Source organism: Hemitrygon akajei, chromosome 10 (assembly GCF_048418815.1).
Source record: "Hemitrygon akajei chromosome 10, sHemAka1.3, whole genome shotgun sequence".
NCBI classification, from domain to species: domain Eukaryota; kingdom Metazoa; phylum Chordata; class Chondrichthyes; order Myliobatiformes; family Dasyatidae; genus Hemitrygon; species Hemitrygon akajei.
In genome coordinates this window covers 42,330,326-42,355,933 of record NC_133133.1, presented here as the reverse complement: position 1 = coordinate 42,355,933, position 25,608 = coordinate 42,330,326, and positions in this window count along the sequence as shown.

Below are 25,608 nucleotides of genomic sequence, written 5' to 3'. Positions count from 1 at the left end.
GCAATTGCATCAGTATGCTTGGCCCAGGATAGATCTTCAGAGGTGTTGACACCAAGAATTTGAAACAGTTCATTCTTTCCATTTCTGATCCTGCAATGAAGACTGATGTGTATTCTCCTGACTTCTCCTTCAGAAGTCCACATTCATTTCCTTGGTCTTACTGATGTTGAGTGCAAGGTTATTACAACACCACTCAATCAGCTGATCTGTCTGACACTTGTACACCCCCATGTTACTATCTGAAAGTCTGCTAACAACATTTGCATCATTGGCAAATTCATAAATGGAGTTTGAGGTGTATCTAGCCACACAGTCTTAGGTGAGGAGAAAGGAGAGCAGCAGGCTAAACACGTATCCTTCAGTGCTCCTGAGTTTTTTGTCAGCAAGGAGGTGATACTATTTCTGATCCAAGTTCTGTATAAAGAAATAGCAGTACTTATTATTTTCATAGTTTGCTTGGTCAATAACTTTGTTAAATGATTTCAGGCTTAAATTGGCTTGTTCAGAGAAAGATCGTCAGCACAAATGAAGGGTCTCACAACAGTGTAGTGGTTAATACGTCTCTATTACAACTTGGGACGTCAGGGTTCAGAGTTCAATTCCAGCATCCTCCGAAAGCTGGTTTGGACATTCCTCCCCGTGTGAGTGTGGCTTACCTCGAGGTGCTCCAGTTTCCTCCCACAGTCTAAAGACGTACTGGTTAGTAGGTTAATTGGTCATTGTAAATTGTCCAGTGATTAGGTAAGGGTTGAATCAATGGGTTGATGGGCAGCATGGCATGAAGGGCTGTTCTGTGCTGAATCTCTAAATAAAATTTATAGATCAGTTTAAGTACAATTTGATGTGTGGACAAAAATGATGGTGACCCCATTTGTGGAAGAGTAGGTCTAACACTGGTGTGACCGTAATTCTCAATAACTCCATCAGGCTTCTTGAAGCAGAGACAATGCACAATGCATTAAGAAGGAGTCATTTTGACGGCACTGCGTGGTACCAATAGCAGTGCATACTAAAGGGACCACATGATAGAAAGCAAATAAATTCTTGGCTGAGGATATTGTAGCTGACTTTTCCAATGGCGGTTAACATTTGTAACTGTCCTCTTTCAGAAAGAATATCCGTGGTGTTGCTGCATGGTTGAATGGTTCTTGTGGAGCAAAGCATCACAAAAGGTTTGATTCTCAATATAATTGGAGCAAAGTCTTCAGTCAATTTTAATCTTGAAGAAATATGGGAGTTTAAACTTTTTTTCTTCTTGTAGTGTGTGTAGATAAATGATTTGTGATGAACAACACATGGAAGAGTGAAATGTTACTAAGAATGACAGCAGAATCAATTATTTCACTAAATTTCCTGAAGTGATCAAACAAGACCCAGCATTTTTGAGGACCTAAACCTATGCAACATTGTCAACAACACCTGGAGCCCTCAGAATGAATAATAGCTTAACAATTGCCTCAGCTGTGTTTTATTTTATACAACATAAATCTCTTGTCATTATTCGGATTTTTAACACTTAATCCTGTGGTCTGCTGCTTTCAGGTTCCAGGAACAACATTTTGCATGTGTCTGCAAAATCTCTGAACCAGTCACATGATAGAAAAGAACAGCCTGCATTACAGTCCATAATGAGGAGGTTGCAATATGGAAATAGGAATGATTTATTGATTTGACAGATGAACAAAATGCAGTGGCCATAAAATGAATGACCCCAACATGTGAGTTAACCTTGCCGCCCCCCCACCCCATTCCCATCTTTGTGCTGATCTCCCTTATTTCAGAAGAATGCTGATTAAATGTCTTAAGAACTAATTAAAAGTTTCATGGGTTGGCCTTTTCCCAAACTGAATTTTTTATCCCTCGGTTTAAAGTCTGCCAGGTTTGGCACATGATTTGAAGTATTAAAGAATTAAGACAGGAAAATTGCCTTTGCCAATTACATCATATTTAAGTTCAGCAATAAGACTGAAACGAATAAAGTTATTGCACAGAAGTCAGTTGGTTCATGTGTCGATATTGGCCAAAATGATACTGATGAGATTAGTCATGTTGAATCAGGTCCCACATCCATACTCTACCCACACCCATATTTAGATAAGTAGATTGAAACTCACTGGACTTCCGGATCCTAAATCACATGTGAGTATTGTCCCAAAACTTTGTTTGCAGATTCAAAGCTTTGGAAGTGTTAATTTGGCTCCTGTTAAAGCTGTCAAATAATTTAATAGTTTTTAATATCACTGACACTTAAAGCATCCAAAGCTATTAAAATCGTTCTAAATAATTTAATTTTTGATGTTAATTAAAAGTGAATTATTATATTAAGCTAAAGTAAAATCATTTTTCAAAGCCTACTACACTCACTATGTAATAGATCATGAATACCCTTGTGAATGAAGTTGTTCTCTGAATCTGCACTAAATTTAAACTGATTGGAAGGGCAGAGCCCCAGTGTCAATATCAGGATATCCCAGGATATCTGTCAAACTCCACGTGGAAGTCAGCAACAGACTGTAGTTGCAATATTACCTCCCAGTCAGCAAGCTTAAGGTATATGACCACGTAAGTTTCAATTTACTCCATGTAAATATTCAGTTGCTGTAGTCAGCATGATTTAACCATTGGCTAATCCATTATTGTATACAGAGCACATATCCAACTATTTTCTATGTTTGATGAGGGCTTCTATTCTGTTTGAATTCTAGCACCCTGCTATTCTTTGTGTGAATTTATTATCTTCTCAAAACCTTCTACCCTTTGATGCTATCTCCTTGTTATTGACTCCATTGCTGAGGTAACTAAATCCTTTCTTTTATTTCCATGTTTATTTCTATTTATATATTTTATTTTCATGTTTGCAATTTATCCCATTGTAAAGCACTTTGAATTACATCATCCATATAACAATTGCCCTATAAATAAGTTATTATTATTATTCCTACAGATTCTATCTAGACCACTAACAGTTTTATGCACTTCAGTTAAATCTTATTCAACTCCCTCTATTCCAAAGAAAATAAGAAAAGTTTAGCTAATCCTTCCTCACAAATAGGGTTGTCCATCCCTACCAATTCTCTCATAAATCTCTTTTGTATCCACGAGAACATTTTTCCTGTGATGTAGTGATCAAAATTGTTTACCATTGTGACCAATGATTTTGAAATGATGTTAAGTTTCATCACAACTTATATTAACACATTGACAAGGAATTTTCCACCATAACCTCCCCAAAAATAGTGTGTAAAATTGAGTTATGTGTATAGGCAATTACACCCTTATGTCTGCTTAAATCACAATGTTTGAGCAAAAAAATTTTGAAAATGTTCTGAACTACTATGTTTCAAACACAGGTAATGATTCAGCATACTGAAGGATTAGAAAGGATGAACTGATCCAAGCAACATGCACCATGGATTTCATCTGATCCCTCCATCTCCAATTTCTGGCCACAGAAGAGAAATTATCTGGGAAAGGAAAATCAAATAAAACAACATATGGGCTCTGATTTTAACTTGGCCCACACAGTGGAAACAGAGTAGGTAAACCATGTGGATTGTACTTCATTATTTTCAATATATTTTAATTGTTTTCAATTTCATATTTTCTCTTTGTTTTCCAAGTTACTTAATTTTATTTATTACTTAATAATTTAATATTTTTACTTAAGTATAACATATTCCATCTTGTTATCCTTTTCTTCATTGTTCACACATTTTGTGTTTGTTAATTTTCAAGATTCAATCTGATCTGAGTAATCCATAATATTAAATGTTTAGGGAACTTTAGTAATCTCCTTTTTAAATACTGCACAATTTTCTATATCAGTCATCTTCCACAATTCAATCGCCATAGGTACATAGTTGCTGACTTCCCCAGTTTGATACTTTACTCCTTCTACTGTCAATAATCCTAATCATAAATCTTTATTAGAATGTGATTTCCACTCTGTATTATCCTCAAGTTTCTTGGTTTATTTTTAGGAATGGAGATGGGACACTTGTGGTGTGACAGAGAGGCTGGTGTTAGAAGCCTTGTTATTCATTATTTCAACAAATGATTTGGATGTGACTGCACAAGGCTTGATCAGCAAGTTTGCAGATAACACAACGTTAAGAAGTGTTGTTGATAGATATTGTAGATTACAGGGGTATCTTGATCACTTTGAATCAGAATCAGAATCAGGTTTATTATCACTGACATATATCATGAAATCTGGTTTTTGGTGGCAGCAGTACAGTGAAAGGCATACAATTACTGTATGTTACAAATATAAATAAATAGTGTAAAAGACTAATGAGTTGTACTCATGGGTTCATGGAGCATTCAGAAATCTTCCAGTGGAGGGGAAGAGCTGTTTCTAAAATGTTGAGTCTGGATCTTCAGGCTCCTGTACCTCCTCCCCAATTGTAGCAATGAGAATAGGCATGTCCTAGATGGAGGGGGTTCTTAATAGTAGTTACCACCTTAATAATGGCACTGCCTCTTGAAAATGTCTTTAACGTGTGAAGGGAGGGAGTTTCTCAACTACCTTCTGCATGGGCCGATGATTGGCAATTGGATTTCAATATAGGTAAATTTGAGGAGTTGCATTTTAGAAAATCAAACCAGATTCATACCATGAATAGTAGGACACTGGAGAGTGTAATGGAACAGAGGGACCCGGGAATACAAGTCCATATTCATTGAAAGTGGTGTCACAAGGAGACAAGGCGATAAAGGTGTTTAGCATGCCAGCCTTCATCAGTTAAGACACAGTGTACAGGAGTCAGGAAATGATGTTGCAGATGCACCAGTTGTTGGCGAGGTCACACTTTGACTACCAAAAGATTTATGAGGGCTAGAAAGCATGAATTATAGAGCGATGTTGGCAAGGCTAGGTCCTTATTCTTCAAGGCATATGAGAGGAAGCAACCTTATAAAAGTGCTTAAAATAATGAAGGTGTAAATAAGGTTGAAGGATATAGTCCATTTCCCAAGGCAGGGATGTCTAAAACTAGTGGCAGAGATTTAGGGTAAGAGGAGAAGGATTTGAAAGGCACCTGAAGGGCAACTTCTTTACGCAGAGGGTGGTGAGTACATGGGATGAGCTGCCAGAGGAAGTGTTTGAGGCAAATACAATGGTATCATTTAGGAAGCACCTGGGCAGATTCATGGAAGGGAAAGTCCTGAACGGATACTGGCCAAGTGCAGGAAACTGGGATTAGCTATGTAGTCAAAGTCATTAGCAAAGACTTGTTGGATCAAAGTACCTGTATCTGTGCCATGTTGCTCTATGACTCTCATGTTTGCTTCACTTGTCTGTACTGGTTCATTTTCAATTTGTAGATCGAGTAATGTTTCCTCCCTACTAACATTTAGAATTCCCCATGATTATTTTTATGATTGTTTTGTATGTGTATTTCAAATACTTGTGTCTCCAGACTTCTCACTTCTTTTCTGTTATTTGATGCTCATTTACGTGTCCCTGATAAACTTTCCAATTTATATTTGAATTTGGATTCTCTGTGTTTATTTTAGGTCTTTCTTACTGCTGTCATCTCATAACTGATTAACATGCCTACAGAAGTATCCTTCATCTTTCCCAATTACATGGTCCAGAGGAGTCTAGCAGAGAGATTGTTTCATCTAATGGGAGAATTTAAAACTAGGAATCTCTGCTTAAAAATGAAGGGCCTTCCCATTTAATACTTAGGTGAAGCATTCTTTTTCTCCCAAGTATTGAGCAAATAGTCCATGTGTCAGAGATCAAAGAGTAATGTTTTCCAATCTCTAGTGGATTATTTGAACTTTGTGCACGGATGATATTGATGAAGTTTTTCATTGACGTGTGCTGTCTTTGAGAGCTGACTCAAATTTTCCAGGATATTGCATATACCATTTTGACAGGAGGAAGTATTGTACAGTGGGCACAAGTCGTTATAGGACCTTTGCTTTGCAGGTTAAGGTGAGAATTCGACAGGTCATATGCCTTAGTAAACGAGTGGATGAACATATTCACATGCTCAAGTATTGCCTGCAAATTGCAATCTAATACCTGCTGTAGGGATGGCCTTGGTTCTACATTGGAGACAATGTAGGTGGATTTTACAGCTATCCTCATTGGCCCTGAGACAACACTATGCCAGTGAAATCTACACCATCCCCCCCACCAATTGCGTTGGTGGGTTCTGCACCATCACGCCTGAGGTAAGTGTGTGTTGGGATGATAGATGGACCAGGACACTGAATCAATCAGCCTGTACAGGGACTGGGGCTGCAGGTCACCTGGTGGTTTAAGATCATGAATTAAAGTTTCTAATCTTGCACATGTAAGGTAAAATAGATTTCTGCACATAGCCAAATTTGTAAAGGGCATTTTTATAGTTTGTCTCAATTGACAGGGTCAAAGACTTTTGTGTGGCCTAAGGAAGAATGTTCAACAATGTTGCTCCTTCTTTCATTTCCTAGAAGATAATGAATGGTAAAAATGTCATCCATTCTGAATGTGGAGTGGCAAAATACACACTAATTTCTGAGCAGTTCTTCGACCACTCAAAAGAGGGAGCTGAAAAGTAACCTGGCCATGTGGCAAACAGCTGGGAGACCTCTATATTTTTACTGCGACATGATTTAATTCCTTTCTTGAAGATGGACTACAATAGCTCTAATATTTCTCATTTTCTCAGTGGAAGAAGGAGATTTTTGACTGATGTTTCTTCCGGTCAAGTTTCATCTGGTGGTTATGCCTTTGAGTCAGTAGGCACACTATTGATTTTAGCCTCTTGCATGCACCTAATCCTGGCTCTGCAGTTGAATCTAGACCTTTCTCAATTATAACCTGCAATATTTAATGGTTCACAGTTTGCCATTGCTGTGACCTTCTCCACAATGTTTTGTGCCTTTGAGGCATGGAAGTTTAACTACAAGCTAGAGAAGAGAATTGAAACATTTAAAATGCTTTTCCTTAAAAGACCACTGCGTGGATTGTACACTGAAAGGTACGTAGTTAATCAGTGAGGAAACTGGAATTGACAAACTATTGAAAAGGTTACAAGACAAACAAAGCTGCAATGGCTTGAAAACCACAAGAGAAAGCCAAACACATTTGCCGACAGCACAGTTGGAGGTACTGTAATGAGGTTGAGATGGATGCAGACACAATAAGAGTCAGGGAACCAATAAAAAGGCCTGGGATATGTCTTTAACTGACAGCACACAGAACTAGCACAAAGGAGGGCAGCATAGAGAAGGGAGAATCAGTATCTTAGGTTTCCTGGTGGTTACTCTGTATTTCTAAGATGCAGATTGCATCCAAGGTCCTATAGTTGTTTCATTGCTGAGATTCTATTCACAAAGTACAGAATTAAGAATATTCATATTTATCTTTACACCCTTCAGTCCTGGGTTTTAGAGATTCACCTCTGGCATTCACCTCTGGCACCTCTTTGTTCCTGGGCTGCCTGTTAGGAGATGAATCTCAAGGTTGTATAATGTATACGCATTTTGAAAATAAATGTTCTTTGAACTTTGAACTTTCTCATCTGTTTGGCTAATCCTGATGGCCAAGACCATCCTGGGCCGAATATGATGAGGTTACAACTAGTGGCACAAATCTAGAATAAGTCCCATCAATAAGAAGCTTGGAGGTGTGCCAAATTCACACCTCCAGCTCCAAAATCTTTCAAAAGGTCAAACACTTCTGAAGGTAAAAACATTGAAGAACAATTAAAAATGAAGTAATAAATTCAAAAGTTTTAAGTCTTATTTTAAATAATTAAATTGTCAAAACACACTTAAATAAATAGTTATTTATTACTTATCATAGAGATTTAGTTGATTCAGCATTGTGTTTGGCAAAGACATTGTGAAGTAAAGGGCCTGTTCCTGTGTTGTACTTTTCTATGTTCTGTGTTTAATGTTATCTTACATTCCTTCTTCACTGTGGAATTATCATGGATCAAAATTTGCTTTGACAATTTTGATTATTTACAAGCATCATTATTTATGGATATTTAACTATTTAAAATAAAAATTAAAACTTTTGAATTCAGATCCAGTTATAACTTGTGCTGGAACCGAGATAAGATTCCCCAGTGCAAATGTTGAGAAATCCCAGAGCACTTCTGTTCCGCTGTTTAGCCAGCAAAATGCAGAATTCAACATGTGTAAAAGTCCTAAAATTGCTAAATGCTGGCTCAACAGTTTATGGTAAAACTCAGCAAAAGCCAGACCATGGAGCTTACAGTTTCATTTCAAATAGAAGTCCTGAATGCTGACTTTTAATAGACTTGGGTGATGTTTAAGGTGACCAAATCTGATATTTCCTACACAAACCAGCAAGTGCTTGTGGTGGTCCTCATTGCCTTTATTCAAAAAGACTCAACTGAACACTACTGTGGTACAGTAGATTCCAGTTAATTAGTCCAGTACACTTAGGCCCAATTAACCAAAGTTTAATTGAACTAGTTTAAAAAAAGGTACAAAAAAGACAAACTGAGTAACAAATTATGTATTTAAATGAAATAGAGAACAGATTACACCACTACCAATACCACTGCAATACTATAAAATTATGTCTTAGTTATTGATCGAGGAATTCATCCGAATTGCATTCTTTTGATTATAAATGAGCAAAACCCACTCAGACACCTAGTGCAGAGTCTTCATCCCACAAACCTCCATTTTCACTGTAACGTCCAAAATGATTGTCAATCCCTTCAAATTCTTCGTAGTTTCTAACTTGGTGAAGTAATGAAATTGTTTCATTTTCACTCCTCACCATTTCTGGCATCTCCAAGCCTGAGTGCTTGAAACTGCAATGACCAAAACAGTTCTGAATTGTCTTGCTGCTTATATCTCACCAACCTTCAGTGACAAAAATCACTGCTTTTTGAACACAAACACACGGAGCTGATGCTATTTGAAAACTTCACTCGAAGCACAGTGTTCTGTCTAATAGCCACTAAGTGGATGCAAATGATGCTAGTTAGAAACTCTGCGGCAACAGTCCCCTGCCCCATTGAAGCAGCATAGTGTCCCAAATAAACGAAGGGAACCCTAGATAGTTTCTCAACTTTTTTTGTTCCTTAAGAGTTGTCCCAAATAAGCTGCTGCCCTGATTAACCTGTAGCCCAATTAAGTGGAATCCACTGTATATGAATTGACATATGCCGATTTTCTACCAGCGTTTAATTAATATGCCACATGAAGATTAGTGTGCAGGGGTGTTATTAATTAACTTAATAATTCATTAAAATGATTGAATGCATTCAAGCATGTCTGAGTCCATGTTGGAGGCAGACATCCCACAGTTAGAAAGAATGAAGAACTGTACAATGGGATACATGAGAATATCTAAACAAATATTTTCATTGACTTCTTGCCTGTAAATCATGTAGGTCCTAATGAGAGCTTCCCGTAGGGGTTGTTATTAGATATGCTGGTTGTAGCTTTAATATGTTACAGCAATTCCAAATGAACTAGAGATCAATATTCTGTGTTCTACTAATCCTTAGCAAGAGACACTGAAGAGATCAACAAGCGGATTCAGAGATCTGGCAGAGGGTCAATGAGAACCAGCTTCATAACTATCTTAACAACAGTAAACTTCTAAATTATTTCAACTGATAACGTCGGTATCTTTTCGGAAGCTGTCAATTTCAATGTGAATTGTAAAGAACAGGTTACCTCAGTTCAGACTGAGTTTTTATTTCATTTCAAACTATGAAAAACAATTTCACAAGCACTAGCTCATGGAGCAGGGCTGCTGTTGTAAAATGGAACAGATCCCATTCGAGTTGCAGTAGTTGTTATCATACTTGGCAGGACCTTCTTGTAAAGCCACACAGACCCTTGATTCTGAGTAGAAAATAACTGGCTCAGTGCCACACTGCTCAATGGAGTCGAAATCACTGATGAACCTAAGTAAAAGCAAATAGGTCAATACAGCCTCAGCTCCAAAGGGAACACTAAATGTTTTACATAAAGGTAATTTATTCATTTGGGATTCCTTACTTTAGTCCAGACAAATTCTGGGACTTTTCCAAAGGCCCTGAAGGAATGCACAGCAGCTTCTACCTTCTAACAAAGGTATAATGAGGGTAATCTCTAGGGTAGCCTGGGCACTTCCATCCCTCTTCTATTTTGTGCATGAGTACATTCTTGGTGGCAACTACAGCAATACCATTTCCCACAACAGCTCACTCTCTCTGGCCTCAGGAATTTTAGAGCTTGAATGTGTAATGGATTTATGCTGTTCCTATGCTTTTTTTCTTTTGAAGTTAGGCCCAGATTGTCCCCATAGAATTACTGGCAAATGTATAACTCAGATTCCTTTGCTTTCATTTTTAAACTATAAAACCTGCTGAACAGAGGCACACTGAGAACAGCCACTTTATCTAAATCGGTCATGAATCAATATCATGAACTTATGAGATGTTTTGTTCCTTTCTCCCCACAGACGACCTATGAGCATTTTACTCTGGATGGCTGCATTCTTGCTACTGATTAAATGGATGTGGATTCAAGATCTGCTCCAGGGCTTAAGGTCTTAATTTTTTTTAAAACTATCATAGTCACTTTGAGATCAATGTCTTAGTTGCAATCTGAACCTTACCCCAGACATGAGCATTTAGAGAGCTAGTGAGCTTAGCCATACCAGGTGCAGGTTGTGGAGGCAATAGACATTGGTTCTGGAGCAGAGGCCCAGGTCAGACTGAAGTGTCATGTTCATGTAACTAACTAATGAAAAAGATTGGCTTCAGGTTTGAAATGTTGCTGCACTCTTATGAACTGTGCAATGCAGAAATCATTTTGCACTTTATCCATTTATTGCAATTTTAACAGAAGGTAGGTTAAGTTAGTGTTACATGGAATTAAGGCGGTGCATTGGACAATTCAACCAGTGCAATCTTTAGTTATAAAGAGGAATAAGGTCTCAGGGAGAATCCCAGCACTAAACGCTATTTTTTGCCTTTGTTCTTAAGATTCTTTCTAAGTTTAAGAAGGGGAAATCAATCAGACAGTGTTCCCAAATTGACTCCTATATAATAACTGCTTTTGGAGGGTACAGCAGAGTAGTAGAGATGGCGCAATAGTGTAGTGGTTGGCATAATGCTGATACAGAGCCAGTAACCCGGGAATAGCTTCACTGCCTGTAAGGAGTTTGTGCGTTATCCGCATGACCAAGTGGGTTTCCTCTGGGTGAAGATTAGTAGGTTAATTGGTCACATGGACGTAATGGGTGGTTTGGGCTCGATGGGCCGAAGGGCCAGTTACCATGTTGTATTTCTAAAGAAATAAATAAGCATGGATAAGGTCACATTTGAGATCCAATAATTATGTAACCAATTTCCACTCAGTGAGTTCAAAGAAGCAATGCGATAGTGCCGTGCAAAATAACTATCAGAATGTATTGCAATCTGGACTCCATCTCGGCAAAAATCTGTGCCTTTGGGAAAATAAATGTTGAAATAATGGGAGAAACAATGGATGCTGTGTATGCATTGAATCTTGTTTTATTATATTTTAATGTAGATCCTGAATTGAAACCAAATGTATCGAGTGATCTTAGTCTTTGGCGTTAGACCAAGAAGTGTAATCTTGGAGCGGGGTCTTTGGAAGTTTCTAAAATTAGATGTAGAAAATATATGTCGATATTTCTTTTCATATTAAAAGTATATATTCACACCTTGGATACTATGATATACAGTAAATGCTTTATTCGTGTAGGTTTCAGTGAATTTCCTTCATCAGGCATCAAATCATGGCTGCAAAGAGAGCAACAGGCATCAGGGTTGCAGAGAATTGCAGGCTCAACCAGCTCCATCATGGGCAGCAGCCTCCCTAGCATTTTGAAAGAGCGGTGCCTCAACAAGCGGCATTCATCATTAAGGACCGTCACTATCCAGGACATGCCTTCTTCTCATTACTACCATCAGGGAAGGGTACAGGAGCTTGAAGACACACACTCAACTTTTTAGGAACAGCTTCTTTCCCTCCACCATTAGATTCTTTGAATGGTCCATGAACCAATAAACACCATTTTGCTCTCTTTTTTTGCACAAATTATTTATTTTTATATTTTTATCTTTCTTACAGTAAGGTTTCATACATTGTACTGTACTGCTGCTGTAAAACAACAAATTTCACAACCTACATCAGTGATAATAAACCTCTTTCAGACTCTGATGACACCACTTCCAGCCCTTCATACCTTGTAATCAGCTCTCTGATTTTTGACTTGGCACCACAAAAGCTTTGAGTCAATGCTTTACAAAGTTATAGCTTCCAGCGGAAACCACATTTCCACAATTAGACATAGTTATTGTTGCACTTCTAATGAAGTTACATTGCCGGAATTAAGAAACTATATATATTAATAAAATGAGTTTATAGTGATGTTCCAGTAGAAACAGCTGCAAGGAAATGACTGACCCAAATATTTATTTAGTGTTTTAGTATGTGACAAGCAAAGTTACTTTTAATCCAAAGGCCAATATGAGTTCAAAACAATGTTTGACTGTAATTAAACATTCATACCTGAATCATCATAAAGTGTGTTCTCTCTAAGGTCCCTGGCTGACTCTGGGTTTTAGCAATTTTTCTATTTTAATTTTCATACTGTAGATGTTATTAAGGCAGCTAATTGAAGAGCAAAGCTAAATTGGATGTAAGCACAGGTGAACCATAAGGCAAAGGACCAGCAGACTGTATCACAGTTAGCATAACTAAGGTTCATTCAGACTTTGAAACTGATGATACAGAAAAAGCTCATTTTGACCTGTTATGTATGTTCATACCTTCTGAAAAGGAGTTTTTCAGCTAATCCCTTTTTGCATCATCCATCCACTATCTTGCAGGTTATGGCAGTTTGTACATATTCATAACTTTTAAGTCAAGTGTAAGTTTCTGTCCCTACTATCCTTTCAGCTAGCTAGTTCAAACCTCTGTCACAAACTTGGTAACTGTGTCTCCTCATCATCCCTTTATCCTGGCACCAATCATCTTTAAATTATGCTTTATTTAATGTCCTCAGAGAAGCATGCCCTTATGATTCACTCCACCTATTCCATTTAAAATTTCATGCAGCACCATGAAGTTTCCTAAAACAGAGAGCACAGGTCATTACAGAACAATACAAGCGTTTTGACTCATACTGTTCTGCTGGCCTTTCAACCTACTCTAAGATCAATCTCTTCTCTCCCACATAGTCCACTATTTATCTATTATTCCACAACACACACTCTCTGCTGTAACAAAGAAAGCAATGTCATCCTCGTCTGCTACAAAAGACAGGATTTCTCAATGGCTATGCATTTCAATCTGATCTCCTGTTGTTATTCTGACCCGTTCCGACATGTGTTGCTGAAAAAGAACACAACACTGAGAATGGTACAAGCCCATCAGTCCACGATGCTATGCCAACCAAGAGACAAGATCTCCTAGTGGCTCCCTCCCCATTTCAATTTGACTTCCTATTCCCATTCTGAGGTTAATGCCCATGGTCACCTCTCCTGTTGTAATGAGACTAAACTCAGATTGGAGGAACAAAATCTCATATTCTTTCTAGGTAGCCTCCAACCTGAAAGCATGAGCATCAATTTCTCTAATCTCCTGTAATTTCCCCCCTTCCTGTTCTCCTTTTCCATTCCTCATTCTAGTTGCCCCTTTCTTCTCCTCACCTCACAAGAAGGGGAAAGCACTATGGGTAGAAGAAGAAGGCAGAATCATGAGAGAGGTGATAGGCAGCTGTGATAGGAGGCAGAGTGAAAGTGGGATGGGGGAAGGGAGAGGGAGGGAATTACCGGAAGTTGGAGAATTTGATGTTCATACCAAGGGGCTGGAGACTACCCAGATGGTTCTTCTACTACACATAGAGCTTCTCCCTTACATTCCTTCTTCACCTTTCCTGCCTATCCCCTCCCTGCTTCCCCTCCCCCACCCCTTGATCTTTCCCCTTACTGGTTTTTCACCTGGCACCTACCAGCCTTCTCCTTCCCACCTTCCCCTCACCTTCTGTATAGGGCCCCTCCCCCCTCCCTCTTCAGTCCTGACGAAGGGTCTCAGCCTGAAACGTTGACTGCTCATTTCCACGGATGCTGCTCGACCTGCTGAGTTCCTCCAGCTTGTAATACGTGTTGCTTTGGAATGTGAGCCGTCCAATGACCGGAGGGTGCTTTCGTGCTGTGATCTGAGTATTTTGTTCGGCGGGAGATAAAGAGAGAAGACGCGGGGGCGGAGCCGCAATCCGACAAAGCCCGGGAGATCGAAGGAAGATTGGCGAAGGGGAAACCGTGAGCTCCAACTTGTGCAGACTAGACTGTTTCATTAAAATGGGCCCTTTTCTTTTCTGGCTTTGTCTTCACTAACCCTGTAGTCAAATTACGAATTATAAAGCTAAATTGTTTAATTGCATATGGTGTACTGTCTGTTATTTCGTGGTACTGATTTGTAACGGTAACGAATCACGCAGCATCCACACAAACAGGGGGGTTTCGGGGTGGATTTGCATCTCAATCTCACCCATTCGGCAGGACTAGAGATTGCCTTCCCTAGACTTATGCAACCGACAGAACCTGAGGGTTACACACACATATGACATTTCCTCAGATACCCTTTTTTACAAAAATGGTCTAAAAGCTTTTTGGAGTCAAAGGTGTCAGTTACCTACAATCAATGCCGTAAAGCTAACTTCTCTGGGTATATAAAACTCCCAACTATAAATGCATTAACTATTTGATATGCTAAGTGATATTATCCATCTTGTCTGTAAGCTTCCTTGACTAAGCAACTTAGTCAGCTTTGCCTGTTTTGAAACAAGCCAAATTAAATAGTCCACTGTCTTCTAATGCATCGCTCGAGCCGAAAGACAGAATACTAGGAGGCAGCAAATCTGTGCAAAGCTACTTTATAGACAGTGCTTTGTTTCAACATCAAGCTGATTATTGCTTCCTATTTACACGTTAAGAACTGAAGAATGACTCCTGTTTTATGACCAGAAGCTAAAAAATGTATACTATTTGGAAGTTTACTTATTAGTGTCTGTGATCTTAGAAGTGGCCACTGCTATGATTACAAAGCAAGATTGGAAAACATGAAACTCCCTGGGCCCATGAAGTGAATATCTATCACAAGCCCTCTGTCACAACTAGGATCTATTTTTTATTTTTTATTTTTTCATTTAGTATGTGGATTATATTTTAAGGTGATAAGACCATAAGATACAAGAGCAGAATTAGACCATTTGGCCCATTGAGTCTGGTCCACCATTTAATCATAGCTGTTCCAATTTTCCTCCTAGCCTAAATCTCCTGCCTTCTCCTCGAATTGCCTCATGCCCTGACCAGTCAAGAATCTATGAACTTCTGTATGAATTATACATAAAGACTTGGCCTCTACTCTACTCTCTGGCTGAAGAAATTCCTCCTCATATCAATTCTAAAAAGACTCTACCTTATTCTGAGACTGTGTCCTCTGGTCTTAGACTCTCCCATCATAGGAAACATCCTCTCCACATTCACTCTATCAAGGCCTTTCGCCATTCAATAGGTTTCAATGAGGTCACGCCTCATTTTTCTGTATTCTAGTGAATACAGGCCCCGAGCCATGAAATTCTCTTCATATGACAAGCCAGTTGATCCTGGAACCATTTTCGTGAAGCTCCCTTGAACTCTCTCCAGTTTCAGCACATTTTTTCTAAGATAAGGGTCCAAAACTGCTCACAGTACTCCAAGTAAGGCCTCACCAGTGCTTTATAAAGTCTCAACATTACAGCTTTGCTTTTTTATCCTTGTCCTCTTGAAATGAATGCTAACATTGCATTTGCCTTCCCCACCACATACTCAACTTGCAAAGTAACCTTTAGGGAATCCTGCACAAGGACTCCCAAGTTCCTTTGCACCTCAGTTTTTTGTGTTTTTTCTCCTTTTAGAAAATAGTCAACTCTTTTTTTTCTTCTTCCAAAGTGCATGACCATACACTTCCCGACACTATATGCCATCTGTCCTTTCTTTGCCCTTACACCTAATCTGTCTAAGTCCTTCTGCAGCATCTCTACTTTCTCAAAACTACCTGTCCCTCCACCCATCTTTGTATCATCTGCAAAATTTGCAGCAAAACCATCAATTCCATCATCCAGATCATTGGCATATAATGCAAAAAGTATTGTTCCCAGCACAGACCCCTTTGGAACACCACTAGTCACCGGCAGCCAACCAGAAAAGGTTCCCTATATTCCCTGTCTTTGCCTTCTGCCAAACAGCCACTGCATTATCCATGCTATCTTTCCTGTAATACGATGTGCTTGAAGCTTCATGTGTGGCATCTTGTCAAAGGCCTTTTGAAGATCCAAGCGCATAACATCAACCGATTCTCTGTTGTCTATCCTGCTTGTTATTTCTTCAAAGAATTCCAACAGATTTATCAGGCAAGATTTTCCCTTGAGGAAACGATATTGACTGTGGCCTATTTTATCATGTACCCTGAGACGTCATCCTTAATAATCAACTCCAACCTCTTCCCAACCACTGAGGTCAGACTACCTGGCCTATAATTTCTTTTCTGCTGCTTCTCTCCCTTCTTGAAGAGTGGAGTGACATTTGTAATTTTCCAGTCTTCCAGAACCATTCCAGATTTTAATTAGTAGATTCCAGATTAGTAATGAAAGATCATTACGAATGCCTCCATAATCTCATTAGCCACCTTTTTAGAACCCTGGGGAGTACACCACCTGGTCCAGTGACTTATCTAACTTCAGACCATTCAGTTTCCCAAGAGCCTTCTCTCTAATAACAATAACTTCACACACTTCATGATTCTTGACAACTGGAGCTTCCACCATATTGCAAGTGTCTTCTTAGTGTATACTTGTGGGTATGCAGTTTCCTTGGGTCACTTATCTTTTCTGTCTAATTGTTTGTCTTTGGACTAGCTCTGGGTTTTCATTTTGTGTTGCAGGTGTCTCATTTGGTATCAGGAGAATAGCTAAATTCTCTTGTATTTATCACTTTTATGCAATTTGGGGTAATTGAATTAGCATGGGATTTTCAAAGTCCTGCATCTTAGTTGCTGTATTTTGGGCTATTGCTTCCTCTGAACACTGGGCTGTCTGATCGGTCCTGAATTCCTATGTGCTCCAGGGTGTATTTTGGCCGGATTAACAACTCTTGTTTGCTTGGTTGTTGTAGATTCTTGTTTTATGAAACTCTGACCAAGTTCTTTGTACAATGAATATTTAAGTTCTTCAAGTTTCTGTCTAGTTTGCCTGAGTTCTTGTTAGTTTTGTTGGTAATTTGTTATAAATCTTTTCCTTTGTTTAAGTTGCTGAACCCTATGGGATTCCTGCACTTCGATCTGCTATTGACCCGACGCCCTTCCACCTTCCCCCTCACCTAGTCTCACCTATCACCTGCTAGCTTGTACTCCTTCCAAATCCCACTACCACCACTATCTTTCTGGCTCCTGCCCATTCCTTTTCAGTCCTGATGAAGGGTTTTTTTTCCACATGAAATGTCGATATTTATTCCTCTCCATGCATGTCAATTGACACACTAAGTGTTCCAGCATTTGTGTGTGTGTTTCTCTATACTTCCAGCCTTGGCAGAACCTTTTTTGTTTCCACACTGATAGGCAAGACTAGAAACAGGGGATATCGCCTCAAGATTCGGGGAAGTAGATTTAGAACAGAGATGAGGTGGAACTGCTTTTCCCAGAGGGTGGTGAATCTGTGGAATTCTCTGCCCAATGAAACAGTGGAAGCTTACCTCAGTAAATAAATTTAAGACAAGGTTAGATAGATTTTTGCATAGTAGGGGAATTAAGGGTTACGATTTGACGGGCCAGAAGGCCCACTCCTGCTGCTATTTCTTATGTTTCTTATGTTAACCTAACTAAAATTTCTGAAGTTCTCCAGGCCTGACAACATACTATAAGTCTACATTCTATATTCTTCTGGTGGTGTAAGGGCTAGAACTACAAGCAGTACTCTAGCTATGACTTAACTATGGCTTTACCCAATTTCAAGCATGATCCCCCTGTGCTTATATTCTCTGCCTCAGTTAATAAAGGGAAGTATCAAGCAATACTTCTAAACCATAATATCTCAATGCCCTGCTGCCTTCAGGGTTCTGTGAACCTTCAGTCAAATGCCCCTCTAGTCCTCGGAAAATTTTAGTGATCTCAGCATCCCTGTTTTGTTTGCTTCCCCTAAATAAAAAAGCTCACACTCTTAGAAAGTGAATTCCTTTTGCCATTTTTCCGACCACCTCACTAGTTTATTAATATCACACTTTTTTCCCTATCATGCACATATACTATCTGGAGCCATAAAAATATATTCTCTTTATTTATATCAATGCTTTTGAAATATACCCCCAAAGCAAGAGACCTAGTCCCGTGGAACCACCATGGAAATAGCCCTCAGGTCACAAAAACCTCTTTCTAATATGGTGCTTTATGTCACTAGGCTGATTTTCAGTCTAGCTTGTTTCTTTTCATTAGAATCTGCATGTTTCCTCTTGTGTGACAGGTTTCTTGTGGGACCTTATTAACAGTCTTGCAAAATCCATGTGGACAAGATGAAAACACTATGTCATACTTCCTTGCACCTCTTCAGAAGATTCAATTGTTGGCAAACAAGCTTATCCCTTAAGAAAGCCATTCTAACTATATTTTGTTCAGTTGTACTGTCTTAAATGATAATTAATGCCGTCTATCTGAATGCTTCCCCCAAAGATTTTCTACATTAGAAATTCAACTTCAGGTCTTTAATTACATTTCTCCTTTTGTTGTGAAAGATATCATGTTTCTTGAATGAACTTGGAATCCCACTTGTTGGGAAGTGGAAGATAAATTTATTCCATCTTGTGACTTCTATTTTTTTAGGTAGTAGACAGTATTTTGGATGTCAGGAGCTGAGAAAGTTACTACAGGCTGCCAGAAATACTTAAACTCTTGAATTGAAATAATTTATGTGACTGAAGTAGTTATGCTTCTGGTCAATCGTAACATCCAGGATATTGATCGAGGAAGTTATTAGGTAATGCCATTGAATGTAAATAGGAGGTGATGGCCTTCTTGTCGTTGATTATTGCCTCGCTTTTTGTGTCATGAAATAGTTGCCACCAAATTGTGGGACATTCAGCACCATGGTAATGTTTGTATTAGGCATGCACAGTAGCAGTAGCGACCAAAGTGCATATGGTGGCCATGTCTTGCATCGTTCCAACGCAGGCTGCTTTATTTTCTGAGAAGTTATGAATGGAAGTGAAAATTGTGCTATTATCAATGAACATACCCATTTTTGACCTTAGGAAATTCATTCAAGAAAGAGCTAAAATGGTTAGACCTTAGGCATAGCTTAAGGACTCCTGCTGCTTTGTCTGATCCATTAATGAACTAAAGACTGGCATTTTCAGATGGCAACCAGCCCATTACTTCCACACATCAAGCAGGAAGGACTGGAAATATATAGGTCCGGTGTCTGAAATCTACTGAAAATCAGGGCTTCAGTGCTTAATGGTAAAAGACATTTTCTAAATTAAGTAAGTGGCACATTAAGTATCTCATGTTTATTACTTTCTGAAAATATGGAAACTAACCATTATATTTCCAATTTAGATCTACGTACAACTGCATTTAATGAGTCAACAGATGTGAAGGCTGAGAAACTGGACTCTGGGGATATAGTTATGGTGTCAATTTGTTGTTTTACCTGTGACTGAACATTTTAAGTCTGATACTATATTTAAACAAATTGGGTAATATAGTACCACTAGCAATGTGCAGGCTTGTGAAATGTATAAGTGAATCAGAATCAGGATTAATATCATCGGCATTGTTGTGAAATTTGTTGCTTTGTGACAGCAGTGCATTGCAGTACATAATAATAAATAGCTGTAAATTACAATAAGAAATATACTGTATATAAAAATAAATTAAATAAGTAATTCAAAAAAGGAGAGCAAATAAAAAGAGAAAAATAGTGAGGTGGTATACATTAATTCATTGTCCATTCAGAAATCTGATGTCAGAGGGGAAGAAGCAATCCCTGAAATGTTGAGTGAGTGTCTTTAGGCTCCTGTACCTCCTCCTTGATGGCACCAATGAGAATAGGTCATGTCCTGGGTGATGGTGGTCCTTAAAGATGGATGCCATCTTTTTGAGTCATTGTCTTTTGAAGGTGTCCTCGATGCTGGGGAAGCTAGTGGACATGAAGTAAATGGTTGAGTTTACAACTTTCTGCAGCTTTCTATGATCTTATGCAGTGATCCCTCCATACCACTCTGTGATTCAACCAGGTAGAAAGCTCTCCACAGTACATCTGTAGAAATTTGTGAGAGTGTTTGGTGACATACCAAGTCTCCTCAAACTCCTAATAAAATATAACTGCTGTCATGCCTTCTTTGTAATTGCGTCAATATGCTGGGCTCAGGAGAGATCCTCAGAGATGTTGACACCCAAGAACTTGAAACTGATCGGACCTCCCACAGATGATCTCTCGCTGATGACTGATGTGTGTTCCCATGACTTCCCTTCCTAAAGTCCACAATCAATTCCTTGGTTCTCCTGATGCTGAGTGCAGGATTTTTGTTAAAATACCACTCACCCAGGTGATTTATGCTACTCCTGTACACCTCCTCATTGCCATCTGAAATTCTACCAACAATAACTGTGAAATTGGCAGAATTATGGACCTGTTTGAGCTATGCCTAACCACACAGTTGTGGGTGTAGACAGAGTAAAGTGGTGTTCTAAGCACACACCATTGTAGGTGTGCCAGTGACGAGAAGATGTCGTTTCCAATCCACTCTGACTGTGGTCTCCTGAAGAGGAAGTCAAGGATTCGGTTGCAGAGGGAGGTACAGAGGCCCAGGTTTGGGGCCTTTTGATTAGAATGGGGGTATGATGGTGTTGAAAGCTGAGCTGCAGTCAATAAACAGCAGCCTGATGTAGGTATTCCCATTGTCCATGTGATCCAAGACTGAGTGCTGAGCCAGTGAGATTGTATCCACTAAAGCCTATTGTGGTGATAGGCAAGTTGCAGTGGGTCCAGGTCTTTGCTTAGGCAGAAGTTGATTATGGCCATGACCAACCTCTGAAAGGACTTAATCATAGTAGATATGAGTGCCACTAGGTGATGGGCCTTGAGGCATCTCACCCTGCTCTTCTTGGGCATGTTTGATTGTTGTCCTTTTAAAGCAGGTGGGAATCTCCAAATGCAGCAATGAAAGTTTGAAGATGTCTTTGAACACTCCTGCCAGTTGGTTGGCACGGATTTTCAGTGCCCTACCAGGTATACCTTCAGCGCCTAACTTCTTGTGAGGGTGCACTCTCTTGAAAGATATTCTGATATCTGCCTTTGACACCGAGATCATAGAGTCACCAGATGCTGCAGGGATTTGCACAGGTGTAGATTTATTCTTCCCTTTCACAACCTGCATAGATCGTATTGAGCTCATCTGGGAGTGAAGCATCACAGCCATTTATCATGTCAGGTTTTGCCTTGTTGGATGTATAGCCTGCAAACCCTAACAGAGCTAACATGCATCCAATTCCTTCTCTAACTTCAATTTGATTTGTTCTTTCACTCTTAACATAGCTGTCCCTAGGTCATTCCTGGAGTTCTTGTACAGTCTTGAATGTCACAGATCTAGCTTTCAACAGACTATGAACCTCTTGATTCAGCTATGACTTTTGGTTTGGATATGCCTAGTATGTTCTCAAACACATACACTCACCCACACAGGTCTTGATGAAGTTGTGACTACTGTGGTAGTACTGAGTACTGTGGTGTACTCATTCAGATTTGAAGAAGAATCCCTGAATATTGTCCAGTCCACAGACTCAAAGCAGTCCTGTAAGTTTTCTCTGCCTCTCTTGGCCATACCTTCTTAGTCCTCAACACTGGTGCTGTGGTCTTTAGTCTCCGCCTGTATGACGGGAGTAGAAGTACAACTGGGTGATCAGAATTTCCAAAGTGTGGGCATCGGATGGCTCATGGAGGTAAATAGTGATGTGATTTTTTTCACAACAATGGATTAATCCACCTAACTAATGAAAAATGTTAAAGAACTGGCACTTACCATTAGGAAGAAACCAACACTACCAAGAATACTTATGAAAGGGGTTATCAAGTTGTTGAGGTCTGAGTTCATTGGAGAGAGATATTAACCCGGAGAAGTGAAAAGTTGTGAAACTGTACTGAAGGTGGTGCATTCAACTAGACCTGTGGGTGACAATGTTTGGAATTTGATCTAAAAGCAAAAGACTTTCAATGCCAGAAACTGACATAGGAACAGAAAATGCTTCAAATATCACGATCAATAATGTCGAGTCAAGTCACTTTTTATTGTCATTTCAACCATAACTGCTGGTACAGTACACAGTAAAAACGAGACAACGTTTTTCAGGACCATGGTGCTACATGAAACAATACAAAAACTACACTGAACTACGTAAAAACAACACAGAAAAAAAACTACACTAGACTACAGACCTACCCAGGACTGCATAAAGTGCACAAAACAGTGCAGGGATTACAATAAATAATAAACAAGACAATAGGCACAGTAGAGGGCAGTAAGTTGATGTCAGTCCAGGCTCTGGATATTGAGGAGTCCGATAGCTTGAGGGAAGAAACTGTTACATAGTCTGGTTGTGAGACCCCAAATGCTTTGGTGCCTTTTCCCAAATGTCAGGAGAGAGAAGAGTTTGTATGAGGGGTGTGTGGGGTCCTTCACAATGCTGTTAGCTTTGTGGATGCAGTGTGTAATATAAACGTCTATAATGGCGGGAAGAGAGACCCCAATGATCTTCTCAGCTGACCTCACTATCTGCTTCAGGCTCTTGTGATCCAAGATGGTGCAATTTCCGAACCAGGCAGTGATGCAGCTGCTCAGGATGCTCTCAATACAACCCCTGTAGAATGTGATGAGGATGGGGGGTGGGGGAGATGGACTTTCCTCAGCCTTCGCAGAAAGTAGAGACGCTGCTGGGCTTTCTTTGCTATGGAGCTGGTGTTGAGTGACCCAGTGAGATTCTCCACCAGGTGAACACCAAGAGGAGCCATCGATGTTCAGCAGGGAGTGGTCGCTCCGTACCCTCCTGAAGTCAACAGCCATCTCTTTTGTTTTGTTCACATTCAGAGACAGGTTGTTGGCTCTGCACCAGTCCGTTAGCCGCTGCACCTCCTCTCTGTAAGCTGACTCGTCGTTCTTGCTGATGAGACCCACCATGGTCGTGTCATCGGCGAACTTGATGATGTGGTTCGAGCTGTGTGTTGCAGCACAGTCATGGGTCAGCAGAGTGAACAGCAGTGGACTGAGCACACAGGCCTGGGGGGCCCCCATGCTCAGTGTGATGGTGTTGGAGATGCTGCTCCTGATCCGGACTGACTGAGGTCTCCCAGTCAGGAAGTCTAGGATCCAGTTGCAGAGGGAAGTGTTCAGGCCCAGTAGGCTCAGCTTTCTAATCAGTTTCTGAGGGATGATTGTGTTGAATGCTGAACTGAAGTCTATGAACAGCATTCAAATGTATGTGTCTTTTTTGTCCAGGTGGGTTCGGGCCAGGTAGAGGGTGATGGCAATGGCGTCGTCTGTTGGGACGGTACGCAAACTGCAGGGGTTCCAGTGAGGGGGGCAGCAGGGTCTTTATGTGTCTCATGACGAGCATCTCGAAACACTTCATGATGGTGGATGTGAGTGCAAAGGGACGGTAGTCATCTAGGCAGGACACTGAAGACTTCTTCGGCACGGGGACAATGGTGCTGCTCAGGGAGATGTTGAAGATGGCAGTGAGAACATCTGCTAGCTGGTTTGCACATCCTCTGAGCATTCTACCAAGGAATGTTGTCTGGTTCAGCAGCCTTCTGTGGGTTGACCCTGCATAGGGTTCTTCTCACATCGGCCACGGTGAGACACAGCACCTGGACATTGGGAGGAGGGATGGACTTCCTCGCTGCCATGTCATTTTCTGCCACAAAATGAGCATAGAAGTTATTCAGCGCATCTGGGAGGGAGGCATCACCCGCACAGTCAGGTGATGTTGTCCTGTAATTGGTGATGTCCTGGATGCCCTTCCACATGCGCCGCGTGTCGCCGCTGTCCAGGAAGTGGCTGTGGATTCGCTGGGCGTGTGCACGCTTTGCCCCTCTGATGGCTCGGGACAGTTTGGCCCTCGCTGTTGTTAAAGCTGCCTTCTCGCCTGCTCTGAAGGCGGAATCACGGGTCCTCAGCAGCGCACGCACCTCCACGGTCATCCATGGCTTCTGGTTAGTGCGTGTAGTGATGGTCTTGGACAGAGTAACATCATCAATGCACTTGCTGATGTAGCTGGTCACTGATGCTGTGTACTCCTCTAAGTTGGTAGAGTCGCCATCGGTTGCAGCCTCCCTGAACATGTGCCAGTTAGCGTGGTCAAAGCAGTCTTGAAGAGCAGAGATGGCTCCTGTTGGCCAGGTTTTCACCTGCTTCTGAACTGGTCTGGAGCGCCTGACGAGCAGTCTGTATGCTGGAATTAGTATAACAGAGATGTGGTCTGAGTGACCGAGGTGGGGGCGGGGCTCCACCAGTACGCGTCGGGGATGTTTGTGTAAATAAGTTTCAACGCGTTCTCCCCCCTCATTGTGATGACTCTGGAACATAAACCCTGTTTTTCTCTCTCCACAAATACTTTCTGATTTGCTGAGGATTTCCGCTTTTTGTACTTTTATCCACATGAGATTAAAGCAAGAGGATGGGATTAATGATCACATGGAGATCGAGTGCAGGGGCCTTAAACCGTCGACTAATACCTGCTCTCCCATGCTTAATCATTTGTTTTCCATGGAAAATTTGTAGAAAGATGCAGTAAATTGCAGTTCTTTACGCTCTCTGGGATGTCTTGGAACGTTGTCAGTGTACAGTATTAGACTTCAGTCTGTAGTAATTGGAGACCTACAGTTGCCAAGCTATGAAGCCATGGTATGTAATGGAAATGAAGCTCTGGAAAAATATTTAACTCACTGTCAACTCTTTCATGTTGTTTCACAAAGTTAATATCGACTCCTGAATCCAGGAAAGCAGCCACAGCTGCAATAGAAAAATTTGCATTCATACAAGGATGGACATCCTCATCAACATGTTCTCTTCTCCTCTTGGCATTTTGCTTCTTGTTTGCAACCAGTTTCACAAGCCCACACATAAATTGTGATTTTTCTTGTCTTCCACTGTAACTCAAACTTCCTCTGAATAGATGTCCAGCGCTATCTGGTACTGCTTCACAACTTCACCACTTAAAAAAAATTCCCTATTCAATTCTGTCAAGCTACAGCAGAACATCATTTACCATAAGTCTGTTGCAAGCTTAAATCATTTTGTACATGTCTAGAAATTCAAATCAAACATTGAGGAAGCTGCATTTATTCATTGTGTGAGTTTATAGCATATGGGCTGATTTGTAAAAATGCCTTTGAAGGCTTAATCTATAGTTGCCAGGCAGTAGAGCAGGCCTCTCATTAACTGTTATATTCTCTGCTTTTTGCTAAATCACTCACAGACAGTTCACAGCAGGATTTGTGTTTGCCAGAGGTAAAGGAATATGCAGGAGGCAGAGACGGCACATGTGGATCAGCATGACACAATTTTATTGATA